We start from the raw sequence: 23675 nt of genomic DNA, 5'->3' as shown, positions 1-23675 counted from the left end.
ATATTTTGGGGGTTTCTCTTGTGTGCTGCACACAGATAGAAATCCATTTTGGAATTATATTTATCTGATCTTTCCCTCTTGTAAATAAAACCAGAGCTGGTAACACACAAAGGTGCTTTGGGCCTCCTCAAACAGGTTCTGGTAAGTTGTGGGGTCTTTTTCTGCTTTGGAATTTAGTGGGGTTTCAGGGTTTTTTCCCCAAAAGAATTAGAACTAGAAGATGTCTTAAAATTAGTAGGAAAATAATTATAATTTTTAAAAGGATGTGTGAACTGATTTGGACTTAGCATTATTGTAATCACATCAGTAAGTTAGGCATGGGTTTATTAAAAAAACAAACAAAACAAACAAAACAAACAAAACAAACAAAACAAACAAACAAAACAAACAAACAAACAAGCCAAAAAACCAGTATATGCAACAATCACAGACAACTTTAAGCAATTTAACTGAATCTGCTTGGAAATTCCTTTCAACCAAGAGAAAGCCCTTCATATTCTCAGCAGTTTCCAAATTCATTGAAATCCAGGTGGGATGGGGTTTGGAGCAACCTGGTCTAGTGGAAGGTATCCCTGTCCATGGCAGGAGGGTTGGAATGAGATGGTTTTTAAGGTCCCTTCCAACCCAAACCATTCCATGATTTCAAGAGTCGTCTTGGACACAGCAAAGCATTTCACAAGTACAAAAAAAAAGACATTAAACCTCTTTTAAGGGAAACTATACAAAAAGAGAGGCTTGAAACCATTCAGGAACATCAAAAGTTCCAAATATAGCTTTTTACCATCCAAAAAATTCCCATTTATCATCCAAAAAATATCTGCCAGTCTAGAGGTGATCAGAGCCACCAACACGCATCAAGACATCGTTCCCACCATTGTCTACTGGACCCAAAAAATTGCTGTTGTGCCTGTCCTTTGAAGGAAGGGTTCACAAGTAGAGGAGTTTGAAAAGTATAAATAGCTTGCATTGCATTTTAGCCCACAACATTTCACAGGGAAATCATTAAAAAAAATCCTTACACTGAGACCACAAGCGTGACGTGGGCTGTAAATGCACGATCCTGGTACAATGATATTGTGGTTTGGAGCTGGCTCCCTGTCAAGTCTCCAAGCACCACAGCAAAAGCTTCCCCCCCCCCCAAAAAAAAAACAAGGGAAAAGAGAAAAAAACCCAAGAGAACCGAAATAAGAGAGCTAAAACAATATGTAAGTATATTTACAGTTATATTACATTTATATACAATTACAAAGACTATCTACACATAAGAAAGGAACACCCAGCACCCCCAAAGGAAAAGGAAAAGGGAAAAGGGATAAAACAGCATTTCCTCGAGAATATCCACCTTAGGAACTGTGTCCTCCTCACACAAAAATACTGCAAGGACTGTCCAAAGGAGGCTAAAATGGACAGGCAATTTCCAAACACATACTGCAGCCATTCCAAAAGATAGAATATAGCACATATACCAAGCATGCATAGTAAATCAAGGCTTATCACCTATTTTGGGGTATTTTGCACAAATTAAGGCATGGCACATAAGTGATGCACATCTTTGCATAGCCCTTTTGCTTAACACAGAGGTGTGAATGCTTGGGAAAGGCAGTGTGTGCTGTGTCTGCCAAGAACCATCAGTGCACAGACAGCTCAGGGCCCACACAAACTGCTCACAACAGCAAAACCCACACCAGAGAGGAGCCATGAGAAGAGAAGGATGAACTAGGTAGGCCCACAGATTTGGTAAGAAAGCCACAAGGTTGCATTTAGCACTCTGGGAATTTTGTAGTTTAGCTCTTTGTGCCCAGCACCCACTTCCCAGGGTCAGTGGGATTAACCAAAATCTCCACTTCAGTCTCAAAAGCTCTTTTAGCTCCCATTAACGTCTAATTTGCATTTTCAGGCTGAACATGTGTCTATATAACATATACATTATGCAAATATACCACACCTGTCTACATTTCAATGAAAAGAATTGAATGCAACCAATTCCATCAGTCAGGTAAATGAGATAAAATAACATCAACCCTGGTCCATGTGCCTGGCAAGTGTCTCATGCTTTTGAAGCAAACCTAGGCTACTGGGCACACAAACCAAACACATGTTATTTGTGGGTCACCTGAAAATAGTTTCTGGATTGGACAGCAGCTTTAAATTCACTATATCCCCCACATTAATTTGTGTTGATTTCACTTGCATAAACTCCAGGGGCAGAAAATAAATATTTTTCTGCTGCTTACTCTGGTTCACTTATCTGCAGCACACAAATATTTAAACCAGCTACAACAATAAACAGCCAAAGGCCACTTCTTAGCAGAACAGTCTGCATTAGCATTTGCTGCCAAGGAAGGAATTCAGGCACAAGCCTACAGAGCAGCAGCATCCCTAATTTCCAGTGTTTGTAAGAGAGGAGGAAAGTTTTCTCACATATCTTTCAGAGGAAGTGACTTGGATCCCCAGCTCTCACACTGAAATGTGACCCCACTGATTGCACAGGCAGTTTTGAGACACACACATCCTTCTCTGGGGTGGAGACTGTATCAAAATCTGGAGGAGATTGCATCAAAATGCAGGAGATCAAAAGGGCTCTCCCAGCCCATCATCCTGAAGTGACTAACAGATAACCCAGGGGGATACCAGTCTTTTATTCTAACACCAACTCCATGGGAAGGCAATTTAATGTTATTTGTTAACTTTGCATGTTAACAGATAGGTTAACAGATATTTTGCTGCCTCTCAACAGATCTCTTATCCCTCTACAGCTTTAGAAGAGAACCTTCAAAGTGATTTTTCCTGATCAATTATTCAAGACACAGAAAAAATTTTCCATAACATGGGTGATCAAGAGAGTACATTCTTTAAATGCTCTACTTAACTTTAAGGCCTCAGAGCACAGGATCAGTTGAGCATCAGCTTCCAGCCATGCTGCAATGCTAGGTCATCCTGGCACTTACACATCCTTTTTACATCATTCTAAGATAACATTTGGGTGCAATCACTAGAGTTTGAACCATCCATGCTACCAGTTGCATACAGATTATTGTTCCTTCCCTGAGCCAATAAAAGAATTACACAGGAGGTTGAGGTTAAGGCTTAAATCAGCACATCACAAGAGCTATCTCTGCAAATACAAGAGGGAGAAAATAGCATGGCAGGATCCTGGCTTGTTCAAGCCTTTGGGATGGATTTCTTTAAACTCTCCCCTTACAGTGAGCTGCCCACCACGGTTTCTTCTGAATTAAAAAACAGCTTAGTTTTTTTAACCATCAAAACAACAAAGCAATCAGCAAAGAAAAACCACAAAGAAAAGCACAAGGTGTATATGCAACCCTTGACCACTGCAAGCCTGTAGCTGGGCTGTGCTTCCATCCTTGGGTTCAGTTGGGTAAGTGGCTATCAGAGCAGCTCAGTGTCTTCTCAGTCTCCTCATGCCAGCTCATGGCTGTGACTGCTGTTCATCCAATCCTGCTGCTTCTCAAACTTCCTCAAACACACACAGGAATTGGACCCAGTTATGAACATAAAGAAACAAAATGGGAGGAAGAGCAAATGCTGTCAGTCACCGAGAGCATCAATGCTCCAGAACAATTGAAAGCTCTTTACCAACATGCACCAGAGCTTGGAAATAAAACACAAAACCTCCAGCACTCATCTGCTCTGCTCCCCTGGGTGCTCTCTGCAGTTCCACTGGAGAGCCTGTTTGTACACTGAAAGTGTGATGTTTGGGGGTAGTCATGACTCCTTGCACAAGAATAACATGCTCACAGAAATAACTATAACCCAGACAGTGTTTCACAGCTCAGAATAAAAAGCAGATGCCAACTGGGCAGAGGTATCTGCAGCAATTTCACTACTATTCACTGATGGCCATGCAGGGATCAGACAGGAAACAGACCCCCAGCACTAAGGACCAGACAGCTGCTGCCATAAGAACAGGGAGGGGGAACACTGGTACAGAACAGAACTCTCAGTTACATCCCTGTTAAAATCTGTAACATGAGAGGGCCTGGACTAGAGTGTCACATGCCTGGCTCAGGCCTCAAACTCTCAGGCAGCAGCCAGGCACACAGTGTGCCTCAGAAACACCAGCTCCTGGGTTTTCCAAGGTTTCTGTTGACACCATGAAACTTGAGTTTTCAACACTGGTACACAGCACTGGAAAGCTTCTTTGCATGAGTCTTATCCTTCTGAGCACACACACTTACCCTTCTTCACAGCTAACCCAGGGAGTGTTACCACTGAAAGAACAGTTTACCTCCTCCTTTTCAGCCAAGCTGTTGGACAGCTCTTTTTGGCAGTGTTTACAGGAAAGTTCACTCTGCTGCAGAGGAATTAGCCCTACAACCAAAATCAAAAAGAGCTTTCAGTCTTCCTGCCCTCACTTCTCTCCTGCAGCCATGCCTAGAAACTAAACTATCCTCCTTGTACCTTCTACTGCTGCATCAGTTTTCCCCACAGCCTGCACAGTTATTTCTGTACCCCTTCTGTGCAGGTTAGGCTCAGACAACATTTACAAACCCTTCACTGAGTAAGAACTGGACATTTCATAGATACAGATAGACATTATATATATATATATACATATATACACATATATATGTATGTATTATCTGTATTCCAAGATATTCTGAAGTCCTTTGGAGACTCTCTAACTAAAGCAGTAACTGTTTGGATTTATAAATTATATCATTTTATCTGTCTAAGAAAAGGGCAGATGAAGATTGCACTGACAGGACAAGTGTGGGGAGAGGGCTGTGGTGAAACAACTCCAGTTAATTCACTCTGGACTTACCTGATTTTCAAACCTATGAAGATATACAGACTTATAACTGTGTCAAATATCTTAAAATATCAGCAAGTTAAACAAAGCAAAAAACGAGGCTACAAGTTTGACAGACTGCAAAACTTTCATGAGTTTTTACAGAGTTTTCTTCTCAAAAAATATAATTTTGTCAAGTGGAAATACTTTGAGAAAACAGCTTGGTAGATGGCTTTTTCCTTGACCATAAATAATAAAAATGAGGCATCTATGAGACACTTAGCCCTAACCCTAGCTGCAGTTCTTGCAAAGTCCCTGGTGAAATCCTACTGTCCTCTGCTAACATAGAGCATCTCTGTATATCCTGGCTTTAACATGCAATTTTAGTGGAAAGGACTCTAGGCCAAAACAGAAACTGTGTGCTACGTTTGTTTTAGCCTTTCACCCCCTCCATCTATTTAAAATAAGATAAATGAAAAGCTGAAAAGCCATGCACTGCTTTCTCCTGTCAAGGATACCAGGACCAAACAGCTTCAGGAAACAAAAACTGTGGGGACCTGAGACTTGTCCTGGCTCCTCCAGCAGCACCAATGCTCTCCAACACTGCTGCTACAACCCACCCCAGAAGTGGAGAGTAACCCAGGTTCTTGTTAATAAATCCCTTGGGGTGGATTAGAGTGAAATGACACTGAATAATTGGTGTTTGTAAATAAGTATCTGTATGCTTTATTTTAGAACAATTTGGATTCAAAGGAAAGTAGGTGTATAGCCATTTTGGTTGTTATCATCTATAGTAATACAGTAATATTAAATAAAAATAACACTTAAGGAAACGTATAAGGAAAAGAAAGAAAGGATAAAAGTGGGAAGATATATATAGTCACCATCTGCTGGATCCAGTGATGAAAATTGGTAATTGCAGCTTCAATGTCTGTAGGCTGAAGATGGTGGTTGGAGTCCTGTCGAAGTGATGGTCTTGATCTGTTGGGGGTGGGAGAAGCCCCCTCAAAATTCAAAGATTTTCATGACTTATATACCCTCAGGCTAAGGTGGGAATGCCTCATACCTTCCCTCGTACCTTTTAATGTCTTTAATACTTCCTGGAGGGGTTTTCACAGCAGAGTCACCATGTAAGGGAGGACATGTACATGATAAGAAGGATTATCCCACCTCAAGGGTCTGCCTCTCCCCTTATCTGGAAATTCAGTTTGTAGATTCAGGTATGCACCTGGAATAGTTGGACAATAGTACTCCCCTTATGTTATCTCGAGGTCCTTTTGCAGTCCAAATTAGGAGGCGTATTCCTGGAAGGATGTGCATGAGCAGCTGTTTCTTTGCAGTTTGGAACAGTGGACAAAAGTCTTTTGGTGATCTTAACAATGTTGAAGCTACCAAACATTTCAGTCTCTGGCACACGCCATCTCCAGTGTGGAAACCTTTTGGAAACCCTGGAACAGCAAAGAGCAGCAAGAAAGTGCACTCACAGTTTACCCATGTTTTACCAATAAGAGCAGCTCTTTCAAGACAAGCCAGCACAGATGCACAGCTAACACACACAATGTAAGATACAAATTGGACTTTTGAATTAGACCCTTGAATTAGATTATTTCTTTGCCAGTGAAAACTAGAAAACACAGATTTAGAGCAAACCTATTATCATTGCATTCTTAATACACAAAGTAATACCATGGTACTTCAGACATCGTATAAATTCCTCCAGAAGAAACCACTTTTTATTCAACTTGACCAACAACAACAGGATCTTCACTTGCATTCCTCTTCCTCCAGCTCTAGGCAACGACATGAATTTACTCAGCTCCTGCAAAACCAGGGCAAGGCAAATGCTGAGAGCTGGGAATCACAAATGTCTGCAACCAAGCCCAAACCCCAGCTTTAGCCTTTATTTTGCAAAACACTGTTTTCAATACAATCATTGATACGATTATTAAAATAATGCATAATATAAATTCTGGAGATGCATATGTTATGCTTTGAGTTTGGAAAATGCTCTGTAGTTTTGTAGGGCAGCACAGGGAAAACAAGTAATGGGAAAGAAACAGCTTTATAACCCTCTTAAGTTTGGTTTGGCTGCAATCAGGAAAACATAAACCAGCACATTAAGGATTAGCCCAGGAAGAATATCAATTCAGACACAATAGCTGTTTGCACTGCCAGAATGTTCCAATTCTTTTAAATGAAGTGTAACAGCAGTAATTGTGTTTCTCTGAGTGAGCTAAGAGGCAAATGGTGCATGAATCAATAACGATGTGACTTGTTCACCATTTATCTCCTTGCATGGACCACAGGAAATCCAACTGCATTATGACATTATTCAAAGCCTGTCGAGGGCACAGAATAACTGGCTATCGTTAGCAGGTGTGTACCCATCCTCAAAGGGCAGACACCCACCCAGGAGGATCCATCAGTCAAAGCTTCCACTAATAATGGGGTCACACTCCCTGAAATTACCAGTGCTGCACAAGGGGACTTAATTTTTGCTGTCAGAGAACCAATTGCAATAAATATCTCCAACATTTAGACATTTTTTTAAGCTTCAAAGTCTTTCAGCTGCTACATTGAGTGGTACTGATATGTCTGCTGACTCCAGAAGTCAGACTGCAAGGAATGAGTTAGGACATTCAGACACAGGTACTTTAACACAGTTATAAACCCCCAACTCAGATACCTCAGGAAGCTGCAGGTATAGAAGAAAGTTTGCAAACCTAAGTGCTAAAACCACTGCTTGTATGAATAGCCTCTAGTGGATGAAATGTGCTGGTGGTCAACAAGCATGTGGTTTAATGATTTATCTTCCATCATAGCTGAAGCACACATTTGGAGTGTTGAACAATTTCTGCTACAACATTTCCAAATTCCCATTTAGGCCACTGGGAATGGGACAGCAGTGCCACCTCTGGTGACAAGTCCAGGATGGCAATGCACATATTTAAAAATGCACATATTTAAAAATGCACATATTTAAAAATGCACATATTTTTAAATCCTCAATTATATCCCAGTGAGATGGGAACCCAGGAAAGGCCACTGGTCCTGACCAAGCACACAGCTCCTTCCTCTGCTAGCTGGCCAACCTCCACCTCTCCAATCTAATGCTGTAAAATATTCATCTCCTCCCCATGTAATTTATCTTGCTCTGAAAAATTCCAATATGAAACCACAAAGACCAATCCTTCTGACCCACTTAATTTAATGAACTGCAAGTTTCTACACGTCCCTTATTGATCTGGAGAACACTAAACACTAGGAGATGTGTGGCTAAGGCACAAGGAGTTTGCAGCTGTATGGGGAGGAAGAGGTTGAAAACAGAAGCTTGACAAGGAGAAAAGTTGGTTTTAGAATTGTTTTCAGTCAAAGACCAAACTTGCAGCTGGGAAATGTTGCTTCAGTGTGGGAATTTTCATACCCTGTGTTTCCTTTGGATTGTTTTCTGTCCATTGAAAGAAATGGAGTTCTCTCTAAGAAGATAACAGAATGTTGTTCAAAACTTAGAAGTGTTTTTTTCCCCACAGGCCTGGGGGGAAGGGAGATAAGAAAGTTTAGCACTGCAAGAACAACCTAGTGAGCTATTTGTGCATGTGTCAGGCCTTTGATATATAAAGCAAAGCCCAGACCAGGCTGGTGTTTTTTGCCTCTGCTAAGTTTGCACTAATTTAGCAGTGTATGGATGTCCCTGAAACGATGGAACAGATCCACTCTTCACACTGCAGTGGTGGGTCGTGGCCATCTTGGTGTTACCTGAGTATAATCAATTCTTGCAAGCTGCAATACAAAAGTTGATCTTCTTCAGCTCAGAAAACATCTGTCTTCAGCTGGCTGCATTTAAAAGAAAACAAAAAGAAAAAGATAACACGCATAAATATAAATTATTTAAGAATAAAAATTATTCCATGGTGCAGTTTTACAGTTTGTTTTCTGTACAAATTGCCTGCTTCTTTATATCTAAATCAAATAAAGCAGTTACTGCCAGCTGTATCTGAAACTCAGAGTTTTAGCCAGGAGGGACACTGAACACTCCACCAGGTTCCCCTCCCTCTCCTACAAAGAACTCTTCTAAACCTGCAGTCAGATACTCAGAGGGCATCTGCACTTCAAGCCTTTTTGCTGCACTGTTCTGCCTGCACTTCCCTCCCTATGTCAGAATTAAATAAAAAGTAAGCCCAAAGAATTCTTTACAAATTATTTCCTTTAGTCATCGTAGAGTAAGAGTGTCCCCAAAGAAGCTGTTGTACCACAGATGAGTAAATGTCTTCCCAAGGCAAAAACAGATGAGTTACAGGTCTCCATTGTTTATGAAACAGGGAGAGATTTGTTGCCTCATACATCCTCTTCTGCCATAGCATTATCAATTTAATAGTTGACTTGCTTAAAAGCAATACTGCAGTGTGCTGTGGCTAAAGGTAGTTACTTTTATCAACAGGATGGATTAGAGTTACATGATATAAAACCACGATAAGAACCCAACCTTATACTGTAAAAACAACTTAGTTTTATTACTAGCCCCGAAGGAAAAAATAGGAAATGGAAAAATTCAAATAAACACTAAAAAAACCCCAGCAAGTCTTAATGGACAGATGAAGACTTGAAAAAATTCAAAAGCTGAAAACAGCAAATACTTTTTAAAGATATCAAGTTAATTTATATGGATTTTTTAATACAGTCCTAGTTTTACCACAATCATCACTTGCAAGAGAAGAGTTGAACTGCTTTACTATTAGCATCTTGTAAATCAAAACAGACCCCAGAGTTTGGCATCATGCAAATGAGATGATAGAAGAAACCAGGAATTTCACTTTGAGGTCATATCAAGAACCACATGTGAAAGATCAATTCCCATACAAAGACCCACTTCAAGATGACCTGCTCTTTAAAATAATGCAATTTGGCTAGCATTTATCTATTGATAACGATGTCTAGTCCCTGCTACTCCAGTATTCTTTACTTTGGGATAACCCAAGATAAGCTCTGTTCTAAAGATGCCCAGGGAACAAGGGGCCATGAATAAGACAAATGTTTCTTTCTTTTTTTGGTTATGAAATAAAGTAGGAGACAAAAATATCAAATACAGATATTTTACATTACTGATACTAAATTGGTTTTATTTTTAAAAGAAACAACCCAAAACAAAAACATAAGCCTTTTTGCCACAGATTCTACCAAGCCTTTCATGCAGCTTTATTCTTTAACAAATTCCACAGTATAGCGTTCAAAAAAAGTGATCCACATCAAGAAGACCAAAAGTAGACATAAGGTCAAATCCTGACTAAATTCTTTATAAAAAAGAGTAGTTTACAGAATTATTCAGTTTTTCTCTGTAGAAGTACACACACACTTTTATGAGCTACAAAAAAAGAGTGACATATAATACGATACTTGTCTGTGGACACATTCATCCTTCTCAGCATAATTTGAAATGCTGTTTTCCCAAAAGCACTGAACTGAAATGAAACCACAAAATTCCTCTTACCTGGCCCCAGAGTGAGTTTGCTGGTTAGATCAACTTTACAAAACTGCAACTCCCAAAGAGTCCTCCCACACTGCCTGAAGCGGGGAGGGGGCTCAGGGCTCCTTCGTTCCCTCATTAACAGACAAGAAACACTGTCTCACAATCAGGTCTTCAAAAAATAAAAGCAACAAAAATATCCTGAAGAAATGGATACCAAAAAATGATTGTCACTTCAAAGGAAGAAGACCAGGAGGGCCAAACTGCGGTCTCCCGAGGAAGATGGAGTGAAAGCACGTCACTGTGTGCCTAAATTTTGACTGAGCTGTGTTTGTGACACGTTCTGTTTTACCATAACAAGCACAGCCATGGTCATTCTTGCTACACTTTCAGTAGTATTTAAAATAATATTTTGACTGTAGTTCAATCACAGACTTCTAAAACACTCCACGATCAAAGGTTTGCCGGGTTTATTCATGCCAGCGCAGCTCCACTAATGAATTTCAGCTGCAGATTCAACTTTGGCCCAAGGATACTAATTTATAAGGCCTATAAGGTTTAGAGAAGTTCAAAATTTAAACAAAATTAATCCATATACATAGAGCACCTATCATGCATCAGATGCACTGATGTGTATAACATCTAATGGCAACCCATCATCTTGGCACAAAGCCAAGTGAAATCAAGGAAATAAGATTCTCTCCAAACCTCAGGGGTGTGAAGTGACTATAAATAGGCTGCTCTACTTCTCACTCTTGAGGATGAGACATTGAATGGGTACAGAAAAGCTACTGGTGTGAAAGCACTTGGGGACCACTCGGCAAAGAAGTAAATCAGCAGTGACACCAACCTCCTACAGAACATATGGGCAGGAGGGCTCGTTCCACTCTCATTTGTGACAAGGAACATTCTTCTGAGAAAGGTGTGGGGTTGAGGGGGCACACTCTTTATTTTTGTCCCATGGGCTATGGGAGAGCATCTCAGTTTTTAGTCTTATGTATATGCAGTAACTTCTTTTAACAATTTGGAGCCCAAGACACCTGTGACACAGAGCAGGGCATGTATGCAAAGACAAGATTCGTGAGATTAAAGGAAGTACTCTTGTGAGAAAGCTGAAATGGATTTTGTAGGTGAGCGACTCCTCTGCTCTCCTAATTTTGGATATTTCTCAACTCCTTTTAGACTCAAAAACAAATACACAGAAAAACTCAGTCCCCTCAAAAGTGAGAGATTCTCCTTGCACCAAAGAATGTGGCACCTGGCCAGCAGGAACTCAACGGTTCCCATAATCCTTAAAGTCTGCAAGTTCCCAGTTATTCCTGGCCACCATCAGAGGCAGACTTTTGGTCTGAGCCACTACAATCACACTTATTTTTGTATTCCAAGGAAAGGATAGTGACATATGTAGGACTTGACCTCGAGTACACAGAAGACAGTACTGCTCAGGGCAAAAAGCTAGTGCTGCTGTAACTCACTCAACTGCGTGCACATGTTGCAGATCCTGTGCTGTGCCAATCCCCTTGTGCTGGGAATTGTTACAGCCCATGGCTATGGAGTGTAGGCTCTGCAGTGCGAGCTCCAAGAGCAGCATGTCATTTTTCAGGTTATCAAAACCCCAGCTCAGCTAACAGGTAATTTATATGTGTGTTTAAACACAACGAGGCTCAGTTGCTCAGGGCTAGAGACCTGTGAGAAAGATAACATTTTAAATTATTTAAGGTAATGCAGAGGAGGGCTTAGAAGCCCCTGACTGGAGGAGTTACAAGCAGCCATGTCCAACCTGATTTCAGACACGCTATGTAAGGCTCAAATGAAACACAATAAACAGAACACAGCAGAAGGATAAGCTACAAACATGAGCAGTCCCACAGAGAGACACACAAAGGAGGATTTTTACCAGCAGAGGTTAGCAAAAACAAGAGTTAGTTGTCCAATAGAGATGTAAGATAAATGTGTTCTGAGGCAGCAGTCAGTGCATAAAAAGAAAAGAAGGAGTATGGGGTGGGAAGTTGACACACCACATGACTTTTCCTTAATATATTAGAAGATCCTCAAAAACACACATCAAATTTTATTTCATCAGGGAATTCCACAGCATAATTCCTCCCATTGCTGGTAATTTCAGCTCTACTGTACTAGGATAAATGGTACTGCAAGACACCTGAGAATTAGCAACTCCTCATTTAAAACAGCTTATGAAAACCCATATGGACAGCTGACAATGCACGGAGATCAGACATCAGACTCTGTCTGCACTGACACAATGGACTATTATTGCTTGTTTGGGTTTTTGCAAAGTCTCTCTACCTGGAGATAAAACCTGAGAAAAATCTGTTCCATTTGCAGTTATGTTCAATGAATTTTAGCAAGAAAAATTGCGCTTTGTACATATAATGCTCAGTTACTCAAGTACAAATCTGGTTAACCAGGCAAATAAAGGAAAAAATATCCCGATAGAAGAGAAAATAGAGAAAGGAGAACATAAATATGACGTCTTGCCTTTTTCAAACCTCTGTACACATTTTCATCCGTTATGAATTTAGCTGCAAGTTTTCCATACGAAACCAGTGCTCATCACCTGAGCTGGATTTCCCCCCTTTGGCTAACAAAAAAGGTTGGCTTCATCACATGCAGTCACTGGGAAAACTGGCAGTGGGAAAAGCTGCTGATTACCCACATTAGTGGAAGTAACTTAACGGAATGTAGCAAAGCACAGAAGCACTCTTCAGTGGAGAAAATTCCAACATTACACCACATAATGGCATTTTGTGCTGAAGAGGGTATTGCAGTCTGTTTTCATTATGGGAACATTTGATAGGTATTTACGGGATTTGAAAAACTCAGAAGAGCTCCTTGAAAAATAAGATAGTGTTGTGGTCCTCAGTGTTACAATCAAATGCTGAAACTCAAGTGACAAAAAAAAAGCATATTCTGCCAGCACTACCAGATCAAACTGTTAATCTACCCGTCTGTATTGTAACAAAGCAAGAAATTAGTTACCTTTCATTTGCTTAAGCTGTACCAAAGTGAAGAAGGAGGTGTCTTTTTTAATGTACTATAAATATCTGGAAAATTAATGCTAAAAAGAAATATTTTTAACAACAGAGGACAATTTGCCCAAAATAAAGTGAAAAGCCTAACACAGAAAAGATATTTATCTGTTTGGAGAGATAATCAATGCTTTTTGCATTTTAATTCTTCTCTTTATCACTACGTCTTCCTTTTTCTCTTGTTCCCCCTGCAGCAAATTTGTAGGCTGAGCACAGCTGTTCAAGCTGCACAGACTCAGGTATTACTGGTGCCAGGAAATAATGTACAATTCTACATGTATAACAAAATTACCTCCAACCTTTCCCAAGCAGGTATTTGTATACTAGATGGCTGCAACTCCAAGCTGCCACAGCCCTCTCAAACTTGCCTTTGTCATACCTACATTTAGGTTCAGCTTCTGTCCATCCCCTTGAGTTGAGACATGGGTTGAATTACTATCTTTACACATTCAATTAATCCAAGAGCTCTCATCCTAAACCCTAGCAGCATTCATACCTTGTGCAGCTGATTTAGGACTAACTTTGTGTTACAGTAATTGGGCACTGCACCAAATGTGGGTCAAAGTAGCTTTTATACATGCCCAAGAATACCCTCTGAATTCTGATTTATTTCTCAGTAATTCAATTGGTAATATGTATACCCATATGTATATGGATGACAACACATCCACATTGGTTTTAATTGTATACCTCTTAAGTTGTGTCCAACCTGTTAATACTTACTGTAACTATGTTTAAAAAAATAACTCAAGTGGACTGCAGAAGGAGCTTTTTATCATTATTTCTATTCTCACCTTCTTTTCTTAAGGTCAAATTGTATCCAAGATTAGAGGACTGAATTAATTTCCATTATCACCTTATAAGGGAAGTTCTGACATAATGCAATTCTACTTATAGCAAATCATCTTCCAAAAATCCACTGTCATGCTGCTTTAGCTTCTGTCACTCAAAAGCCCATTTGCTCTAGGATGTTCTGGATGCAGTTTAGAGGATTTTGAGGTGAAGGAGCCAAGTTCTGTACAAGAGAAATCCATGAGGGTTACAAAACATGGAGGAGCTTCTTCACACTTGGAAAAAATTTACTCAAGGGTCAGAAAGTAAAAAGTGGTTGGATGCATGAGGAAGAGGAGAGGAAGCAGGGAGACAGGAGGGAGAGCATTTTAAGGGTTTTTCTTAGGCTCTTCCTGAGGTGCCCACTTCTGGTCACTGTTAGAGAAAGGATCTGAGCCTGGGCTTGGTCTGGTCCTGCTCAGTTGTCCCACACTGTGTTATCTATCACAGAGGCACCACGTGTTTAGGAAAGTGAGATGGAATCCATTTCCCATAACATTAAGATAATTATTAATTAAGACTTAGCTGCAGCTCTTACTTGAGATTTCACACAGGAGGAAAAAAAAAATAAAACCAAAACCAAAACAAATAATAAAAAAAAAAAAAATCCACAAACTAGGAAATTAAAGTTCAATCACAATTTCAGGGAACTAAACAGACTTTTTACAGAAAGCAACATTGCATCAACATAGGTTGTGTTGATGTACATACAGGTGCACACTGGAATGGCAAGTGCAAGCAGCAGTGTCACTCAAATGTGAAGTACAAAGCTGTTATTGCCCAGTTGTCCATCATGACCCTTCTGAGAGATCACTGCTACTGAACCAGAGGTTAAACTTTTGACTGATGTTACATGAAAAAGCACTTTGTCACCTTCAGCACTGTTAGACCCATATTGGTAGGTGACATCAGCCTCCTGGAGGGGCTGTGTGGCTGAGAAGTGCAAGTCTTGCTATGGAAGAGTGGCCAGGCAGCTTCACAGAAGGGGCCAATTCCATACACACAGCACTGGGACAGTGAAAGGCAAACACAGTGCCCCTCCAGACCACCCTTATTCTACTGACTCATGTACTTAACATTCATATTTATCTTTTCCTCCTGAGTGCCTGTAAAAAGAACAGGATTATATTATTATATTAGTGACAAGAAGTATGAAATTTCTCTTTTGATCCTGAACACCGCTGAAAAGTAAATGTCCCCAAAATCCCTATTTATCAGCCTTACCACAGCTCCACTGAAGGCTGAACCAAGCTGAATACTCACCCAGGAAGTATTTGTAATGTGAGAGTTTTACAGGACAGCAGTGGGAGGCCCAAATGCTCCTCACAGGTCAGAAGAGGCCAAGGAAGGAGATTCTGAAAGCTCAAGTTGTAACAAAGCAGCTGAAAGCTACTGAAAGCTGTGCCTAGCTGAGCCTCTCTTTTGCATCAAGAAGCTGACAGTATAAAATGTTTAAAAAATAATGGTGATTTTTTTTAAACCAACAAATAATGCAATGTTTAAAACCAGTAGTAATACAGAAAGGTCAAATTCTAGCATGGGCCATAAGACATATGCCCAGAGAATAAAGCAAGAAATCTAATGGCACACTAGGGTGGGCATTAATGTCTGCCAAACCCACACACATAATCCTGTGATTACAGAGCATGTGTGGGTACAGAAGGAAGGCAACAGGAAAGATGCACACCTATGTTGGTGTATAAACCTCCATCACAGAAACACAGAATATGACTTGGAAGGGACCCACAAGGAACATCAAGTCCAACTCCTGGCCCTGCACAGGACCATCCCTAAGAGTCACCCCCTGTGCCCCAGAGCATCATCCAAACCCTCCTGCAGCTCTGGCAGCCTTGGGGCTGTGCCCACTGCCCTGGGGAGCCTGGGCAGTGCCCAGCCAGCCTCTGGAGGAAGAGCCTGTTCCTGAGATCCAGCCTAACCCTGCCCTGACACAGCTCCAGCCATTCCCTGGCTGCTGTCCCTGGTCCCCCCAGAGCAGAGCTCAGTCCCTGCCCCTCCTCTGCCCCTGCCCAGGCAGTTGGAACTGCACTGAGGTCTCCCCTCAGTCTCCTCTTCTCCAGCTGAACACACCAAGTACCCTCAGTGTCCTCACACAGCCCTTCCCCTCAAGACCCTAACTGCTAGGGAGACCCTTCAAAAAACCAGGATTAACCCATCTGAGGCTCAGGTAGATCCCTGTCTGCCTCACATAACCCCCATTACTCCTCAAAAACTACCTCCTGGCTCTGCAACTGCAAATTCAAATGTTGGTTTGTTTTGTTTGGTTTTAATAACGGGGTAAGAGCACTTACCCAGGAGCTGCTTACATTTTGTTTGCTCTTTTCCTTTCCTTCATGTGCATCAACACGAAAGATAAACACAATCTTTAGGCAGTATTTGGGAAAAAGCACATTAAGAGGGTAAATATTGGTACTGTGGCCCTTCCTTTGTCACACTGCCTGAAACAACAGCTGGAAACAGAATATTGCTGATATGTTGCACTTAGCTCCAGATTTCTGAAGAGTAAAATAAAAATAAACAAGCTAGAAGAAAAGTCAGCTTCTGAAAGTTACTGCAGTCAGAAATACAAGTTTTGGTAAATGGTTACAAGCTGCTCATTCCCGTTTTGTAAACTTCACAAGGAACATATCAGGTCATCCCATCAAGAAAGAGCTGGGGGACAGGGGAGGTGGGGAAAAAAGGAAAACCCAAGAAGGGCAAGAACCGTCACCGAGAAATAAATTTAGCTGTAACTTCTTTCTAAAACATCCTGGAAGGGAATTTTAAAATTTAAGATGCAAAATCTCTAAACTCAGAAGCTGGTTAAATATTTACTTTCAGAAAATTCTTATCAAATACATATTTTATATATGCCCAAAACCACCACGTTATGTAAAACGCATATCAGTTGTCACACAGAGACATTCAGATCATCAGATCTACTTTTAAATAATATTTAGTTTTCTCCTACCTGTAGTAAATGGAAGTAAATTCCCAGCTCTTTCCTATGACAAATCATTTACTCATACATGAAAAAGAAGAGCTGACCACAATCACCACTAACTAAACAAGTCCATGTCCTGCCTGCTGCTGCACGGAGGGTTGTTACACTCTGTGTGACCTTTCAGCTCTAGAACAACTGACATTCAATGAATGCCATAAAATCTTTCACCTTCCACACAGAGCTAAAATTCTATTAGGGAGTGTTGTAGCAGGAGTGCAGCTGAGCCAACGCTGACATGCAATTGTGAAGCTAAACTCAATGGCAGAAATTTCCAACATATCTAAGGATTGTTGGAAGAAAACCCACTAAAGGATAAAAACATTTTTAACAAATTACGAAGACCTTGAAGTTGGGCCAAAGAATATTGTTTAGCAGCAATATTGCTCTGTGGGGCTGCTCACTGGTCATAATTGCCCTGCCTCTGAAAACAGGAGAATTATGGCCTGCACTGTTACTTCGCAGTTGTGCAGAGAATAATTATGTTTTTTTAAAGTGTTGAAAGGACACACCACTTCCCTCAGATCTGCATCTTGACATTTGTCGAGAATTGTATAACAATTCAGCCCAATAACTGAAGATTGACAGGTGAGTAAATTCCAAACAGAATACTTCAGAAGAATCTGAAATATTACACTATTCCCAAAATGCAAAGCTGGTAGCTCCAGAAAGGTTTGAGAATAAAGATCAGTAAAAGTATTTGTAAGCTGGCAGAAAAAAACCCCCACAGATTCCTAAAATAAAATCAGGCAGTTATATTCCATGTCAGACTTCCAGGACTTTTTAAAAAAGAATTGTTCCTATATTGACAGGGACTACATAATCTGAATTGAAATTAAGAAGCCCCTAGACCTCTGTTATTTTTTATATTACCATTTTTTCAGACAGAAACTTCCTGGAAACAGCAACATTTTCATGTATTAGATGCCAGCATTTCCAAAGCCAGCTCATTTCTTCTGGCTCCTCTGTCTTTATGAGCTGTTAACAAGCAAAGACGATGATTGTAAACTCAAAACATGAACTGATATTCATCTTGTGATTCGTGCTTTTTCTTCTTTAATCAGATTTCAAGGTGAATAAAGAGTTACAGGATTTAACTACACAAGGTGCTTCATTGGTAACTTCTCCAAGGATAACACAGAGGTTTTACTCAGTGCAGAAAGCCAACAATAAACTTCCAACACTGGGACAGTTTTAACTGCTGCTTTATGCCAGGTCCTTATCAAACAAAACCAGAAGCAATCAGGCCAAATAAAATAAAATTACACAATTTAAAAGGTTTATTCTTTTTCAGAGAGCTTCAAGGAAGCCATGGGCTTTCAAGGAGCTTGTTTGGCACTGTTGGCATATTTTTTGCATGAAGGTGGGATGGTTCCAAGAGACTCGTCTGTGCAGAAATCATTTCAAAAGCCATTTGTTCCAGATTTGACTCAAAAGGAGTTTTTAATAAGCAACTTGACTGTTTAATAACCAGAAAAACAAAGAACAACATTCAAACCTACGATTGCCTGTTTACTCTGCGTTCCCTTGATTTCTCAGAGGCATTTGGTCACCATGAAAAGAGGAAAAGAAAAAGAATTAAGCAAGCTTTAAATCTTAGGTCATTGCCTGCTTCTCAAAATCCACAGCAGCTCTAGTTAGATCAGTGACACACATATAAACAAGATTAATACCAGATGTTTTCAGATAGATTTAATACTGTGCTGGGTGGATAGAGAGTTTCATTTGCATAATATTTTCTTTTTTAGCCCTAGAGCAACAAATGCAACTACAAACAACGTGGTGATTGGAATGAAAATGCATTTGAACCTTTTGCCATTTAATCAAAGATAATAAAGGTATAATTACAATTTTACAGGTTTTGCGACAATCAAAGCACGTCACATTTTTAGCTACAGAACTTCCAAAGAAAACAGTCATTAAAATGAACTAGAAGGTCACACACCACTCTTCCTTCTATTTAGGAATCTGAAAACAAGAAATCAAGGATGTCATACTGAAGAAAAATTTTATTGTGTTTTATTAACCATCTACATCATGCCTGCTCTAGGGCTGGAGGGCTAGGTAACATTTTGCCTTTGTTGGTTTTGTGGGCAAACCATTTTTCTCTGTATTGTTCTGTTATTTGCAAGGTTTTTTCTACCTCAGTAAAATTTTGACTCTAACATCTTTAACCTCTCACAGTCTTGTTTTCTTTGTTTTCCCCTCCTCTGTCAGAGGGGGGCAGCTCAAGCAGTCTTAACTTTTTCCCCGCTGAGCTTTTAAAACCAGCACAATTAAACTTAAGAGGCATTTGAAATTTTATTTGGCCTTAATATATGCGTGCAATTCTATTATTCATTCACAATTACTTGGTGGTTTCTGAAAGGCCTACTTAGATTCAGATTTCTGGGCTTTAGCTTTGGGGTGGGTTTTTAAAATTATTTTATGTATTTTTAAACCTTGTGCATTGTGTAACAAGTTTAACAGTCTCTGCCATCCAAGCACTACAAGTTATTTTAGCTAGGAGTTTAATTATTGTACACTGCAATAATATTTTGGATATTTAGTAAAATCTTTAGTTGCCACACTTTACTTGGCATCAGCATAAATTTAAGACAAAAGATGCTACTTTCTGAGAAGTAGAATAATGTAGGAAAAACACCAAATGACAAAACTGAAGCATATTAACCTTCTATCTCCTTAACATTCTTGCTTCTCTTAAAATGGTCCTAGCTTCTGCATGTAGTTTTCAAGAAGCCAAAGGGGAAGGAAGTCATGAAAACCAGCAGCTCTGTGTCCTCTTCCTCCTGTTTCAAGGTCCCAGCCTTGCCTGGCTATCACTTCCAACACCATTAACTCTTTTCTCCCTGTTACATACCAGGCATGGACACCATCTCTGTCACCTTGCCACCTCCTACTAACCACTTTTACACTATAACTATCAGGCTCAAGGCATCTCTAACTCTTTTAACTTTCCAGAAGCATTGCACAAAGCATTACTGGGAATTAAACGTGCAGCCCTCCCAGAAACCTCACAGGGGTAAACCACCACAGGCAGTGAAACTGGGGAAGGGCCAGCCTTTCTTCTGGCTAATAGAGGCTTCTGGTTTTACAGGTTCTTTTGGAGGAACCCTCACCCCATTCAGCTGGGTCAAAGCTTCACCAGCACAGTCATCAACCTATCCAGCCCCCCTTTTCCTACATCCTCCTGCAAACCAGCCTGGCACCAAAGTGCCCCCCTCCTGGCATGCTGCACGTGCAACAACAGCTGCTGGCAGGATGAGGCTGGAATGCTTCTATCCTAAGAGCTCATCATCTCCATCTCATCCTGAAGACATCACAGCTCTTCTCCATTGCAGAATTTGACACCTACTTTTTGGGAAGAGAGGCCAAATCAAAAGCTCCATCCTTAAGTGCTTGTCTAGAACAGGGCAGCTACCTGCTCCAGCTTTCATCCCAGCAGCTGCTGGAGTTTCTCTTACAATGAGCAGCTACAGGAGAGATTTAGTGGCTTATACCCAAAACCACCCCACTTACTCATATCTCCACAATTTAATATTGAGTACAATTTAATATTGAGCACCCATCCCTCCTAACATCCTAAATAAGACTGTTTCAACATTACACAATGGAAAGCTCAGAAAAAGAGACATATGATGTGGTTTCATCTTCCAAAAATTAATAAACTCTTTATCAACATACCTGTTTACTGATGTTAAAACAAGTTCAATCCCTAATACACAGGGATCTGAACCTCAGATTAATCCTTTCAATTACATTCATTAACTCAGACTCTTGATTCTGTCTTCTCACTAGGTTAGCAAGAATATCAACTTCTGGACTTTAAGACCTAATAAATGTAATTGCAACAATTCATATTATTGCTTCAGCTTTCCTTTTTGTTCACTTTTAAACTTAAAATTGCCAGATTTATAACATACCCAAAATTCTGCCAGTAGCAGCAGGACTCATACAAGCAGGTCTTTGAGGTTTAGTCTGTCACCTCCCAGCACCTTCGCCCACAAGTCTCTTTGGCTTCCTCTTATCTCACATTATTTCCAAGTCCCACCTGCCCACATATCATCTGCCCCTGGGGGCTCCTAAACTGCAGGTGATTTTCAACAACAGGCAGTTCAAGTGAAGTGAAGTTAAACTTCTTTGTTACCCTCACCTCAAAAGCTACCAGTAGCCAAGACAACAGTCAGGGCTGCAACCTAGCTTTAAAAATGTTGCCCTCCATCATTAAAAGAATCCAATTGCTGGAAAACCCTGTTTATGCTGGATTTTGAATGTTTGAAATGTTATGACCAGCAACAACAACAACAAAATTACATAAACAATTCTTGCAGTTTTGACTGTCTTAAGGCTGAGCTAAGGAATCATCAGCATTTTCTACTTACCATGTGATCCAGAATATCATTCACATACTCCCTCTCCAAGAAGCTGGAAACAATAAATCTACTCTGGTTAGAAATAAGGTAAGAAATAGCTGAAAGGGGATAGGATTTTTCTGATGTGCTGGAAGAGTTTAAAGCTATAAAAAGCTCCCCAGCGTGGTCTGGAGTCTCTCCACAAGGAACAAGGCAAGTGTCAGGGGACTTACCTGAAGGGCAATGGGCTGGGAAAAGGAGGAAATAAACCTCCTGCTGCCAGCACTCGTGTTTCCAGCAGAAGGACAGCAAAATTACAAGCTTAAAGCTGACACTGCCTTACTTGTGTCACTGCAAACTCAGTCACTTTGCCATTATCAGGAGGCCACTTATGGAAGAGGCTTAAATGGAGGGAAAACATCCACAAGATACAGTAAAGGCCAAGCCTGCTGAAGAGGTGAAGTTATTTATTTCTTTAGCAGGCTGAGTAACACTTACTGGAGTTGCCCAAGTGAGCAATTCCTGAGAAAAGCTGTTGAAGTCCCAACACTTATTTTTTTTCTGTCCCAGTTGTTTCAAATGCTGCAAAAAAGGACAATATATTCTCATTTTTCTTGTAAGCTTGTTGGCCTAAGTACACTCCAGTGTCCTACATCTTTAATTTGCACAATTCTTCAAGAAGAGGTGGAGTGAGACACAGGGAGAAGACATCTAGGAGACACCACAAGAAGAAAGAGCATTTGGAAGTAAGAACAAGAAAGAATCAATTAGAGGAAAAAAAGAAAGAAAATTGAAAGCCTGGTGTAAACTCAGACCTTCATCTATCCAATCCCACTGCAGTACTATTCACAGCACAACTGAATTATGTGTTACTTAAGATTTACAGAGCTTTTCTGCAAGAACAACCGTGGTTTTGAAGCATTTTTGAGAGTTGCCTTGAGAATTTATGACTCACTCAGAAGTTTGAATTCACAAGATGAAAGCTAGGGGACAGAAAAGGGACTTAAGTCTGTGTCACAAGGCAGACCTGCTTTTCTGGGGGATAAATAACTCCTAATTTATAGTGCCACGTTCAGACATGCAGATAAGTCCTTACAGAAACAAACAGAATGTCTGGGCTGCCACATTTTTCATGATTGCAGTGATACCAAGAGCAATTCTTCTTCTCCATGTCCATATTCTCAGAATAAAGGAGCTTGCATAGAAATGTGTAAACAAATTTCACAAAAAATATAACAATTTATTTTAACCAAAAGCTGTGCTGTCTAAGAGTAGAAAGAGATTTAAGTGTTCTTTTACCACTAATTGTTTCATTGCTACAGTCCCATTAAAGTCTTTACAACGGGAAAACACTCAGTTCAAACAGAGAAATCTGCAGCACAGTGTCTAGACTTTTGTGCTGGAGAAGGCACCACATGAATGAATGCACCCTACCACCCACATATGTCTCCCCTAAGTAAAGTTCTGAGCACCTGTCAAACTTACAAACACACTCCTTGGCTGAGACACCCATCCAGACAAGCTTCCCAGTCTAATATCTGCAAGTTATGAAGCTGAAATGAAACAGCATGCTATTTCCATCTGACATGCTGCCCAGAGTTAAATCCTGTTTGCACTAAAATCATAACCTGTAGAAAAACAGAGCAACTAGTTTCTAAAATAAACCAATGTCAGAAAATCCTCCGTAGTGAAGAGCAAGTTGTCCCAAATCTTAAGTATTCATCCAGCAGGAGAAAGCCAAGTCTTATCTTCTGAACTGTTAAATACCTGTTACCTTAGGGAAAGATACAGACTATCACCAAGTCACCCTTCAAATTCTGCTTTTATAAAAAAATTTAACAAATTGATGATACAAATGTTTTAATTGGAAAATTAGGGGAATGGAAAGTTTGTAAAATTTGAAATTTTTGTTAAAAAATTTAAAAACAAAAATTAATGATGATTAGAGGGAAAGTCCCTAGATCATTGCAAAAAATGACAAAATTTTTGTAATTTTTTGTGAAATTGATGACAAAAAATATGTCTGGCGTGCATTAATTAAACTGCAACTTTTAAGGCAACCCTTGCTCGTTCTCCAGGCAACCCTCCTGATTCTGCTCAGGGCTCTCTCTGGTTTCCAGCTTCCCCCTCAGCCCCCATCCCAAACCAGCAGGGCTCAGGGCAGGATTGAAGGCACCGTGCTGGTGACACAGCAAGGGCAGCAAAGCTTTCCCCTGCTCGTCCTTGTATG

General features: G+C 40.3%; 1 long non-coding RNA gene across 2 annotated transcripts; it reads right to left on the bottom strand.

The window, feature by feature from the left end:
- Positions 1-4278: 4278 nt before the first annotated feature.
- LOC127476637 (uncharacterized) lies at positions 4279-17181 on the bottom strand. 2 transcript variants are annotated; one of them, XR_007906688.1, is made up of 4 exons: positions 17064-17181; positions 8510-8587; positions 5638-6572; positions 4279-4332 (listed from the first exon to the last, which is right to left on the bottom strand). It is a non-coding gene; the product is annotated as an uncharacterized LOC127476637 (long non-coding RNA). The 2 variants fall into 2 exon arrangements; XR_007906687.1 differs by lacking the exon at positions 4279-4332 and having other exon boundaries at positions 5503-6572.
- Between the last annotated feature and the right edge of the window lie 6494 nt (positions 17182-23675).

The sequence above is a fragment of the Manacus candei genome, unplaced genomic scaffold (genome assembly GCF_025592945.1).
Source record: "Manacus candei isolate 608988 ecotype Guabito, Panama unplaced genomic scaffold, ASM2559294v1 h1tg000050l, whole genome shotgun sequence".
Taxonomy (NCBI): domain Eukaryota; kingdom Metazoa; phylum Chordata; class Aves; order Passeriformes; family Pipridae; genus Manacus; species Manacus candei.
The sequence above is the reverse complement of the archived record's forward strand: the minus strand, read 5'-3'. Positions and strand labels throughout refer to the sequence as shown.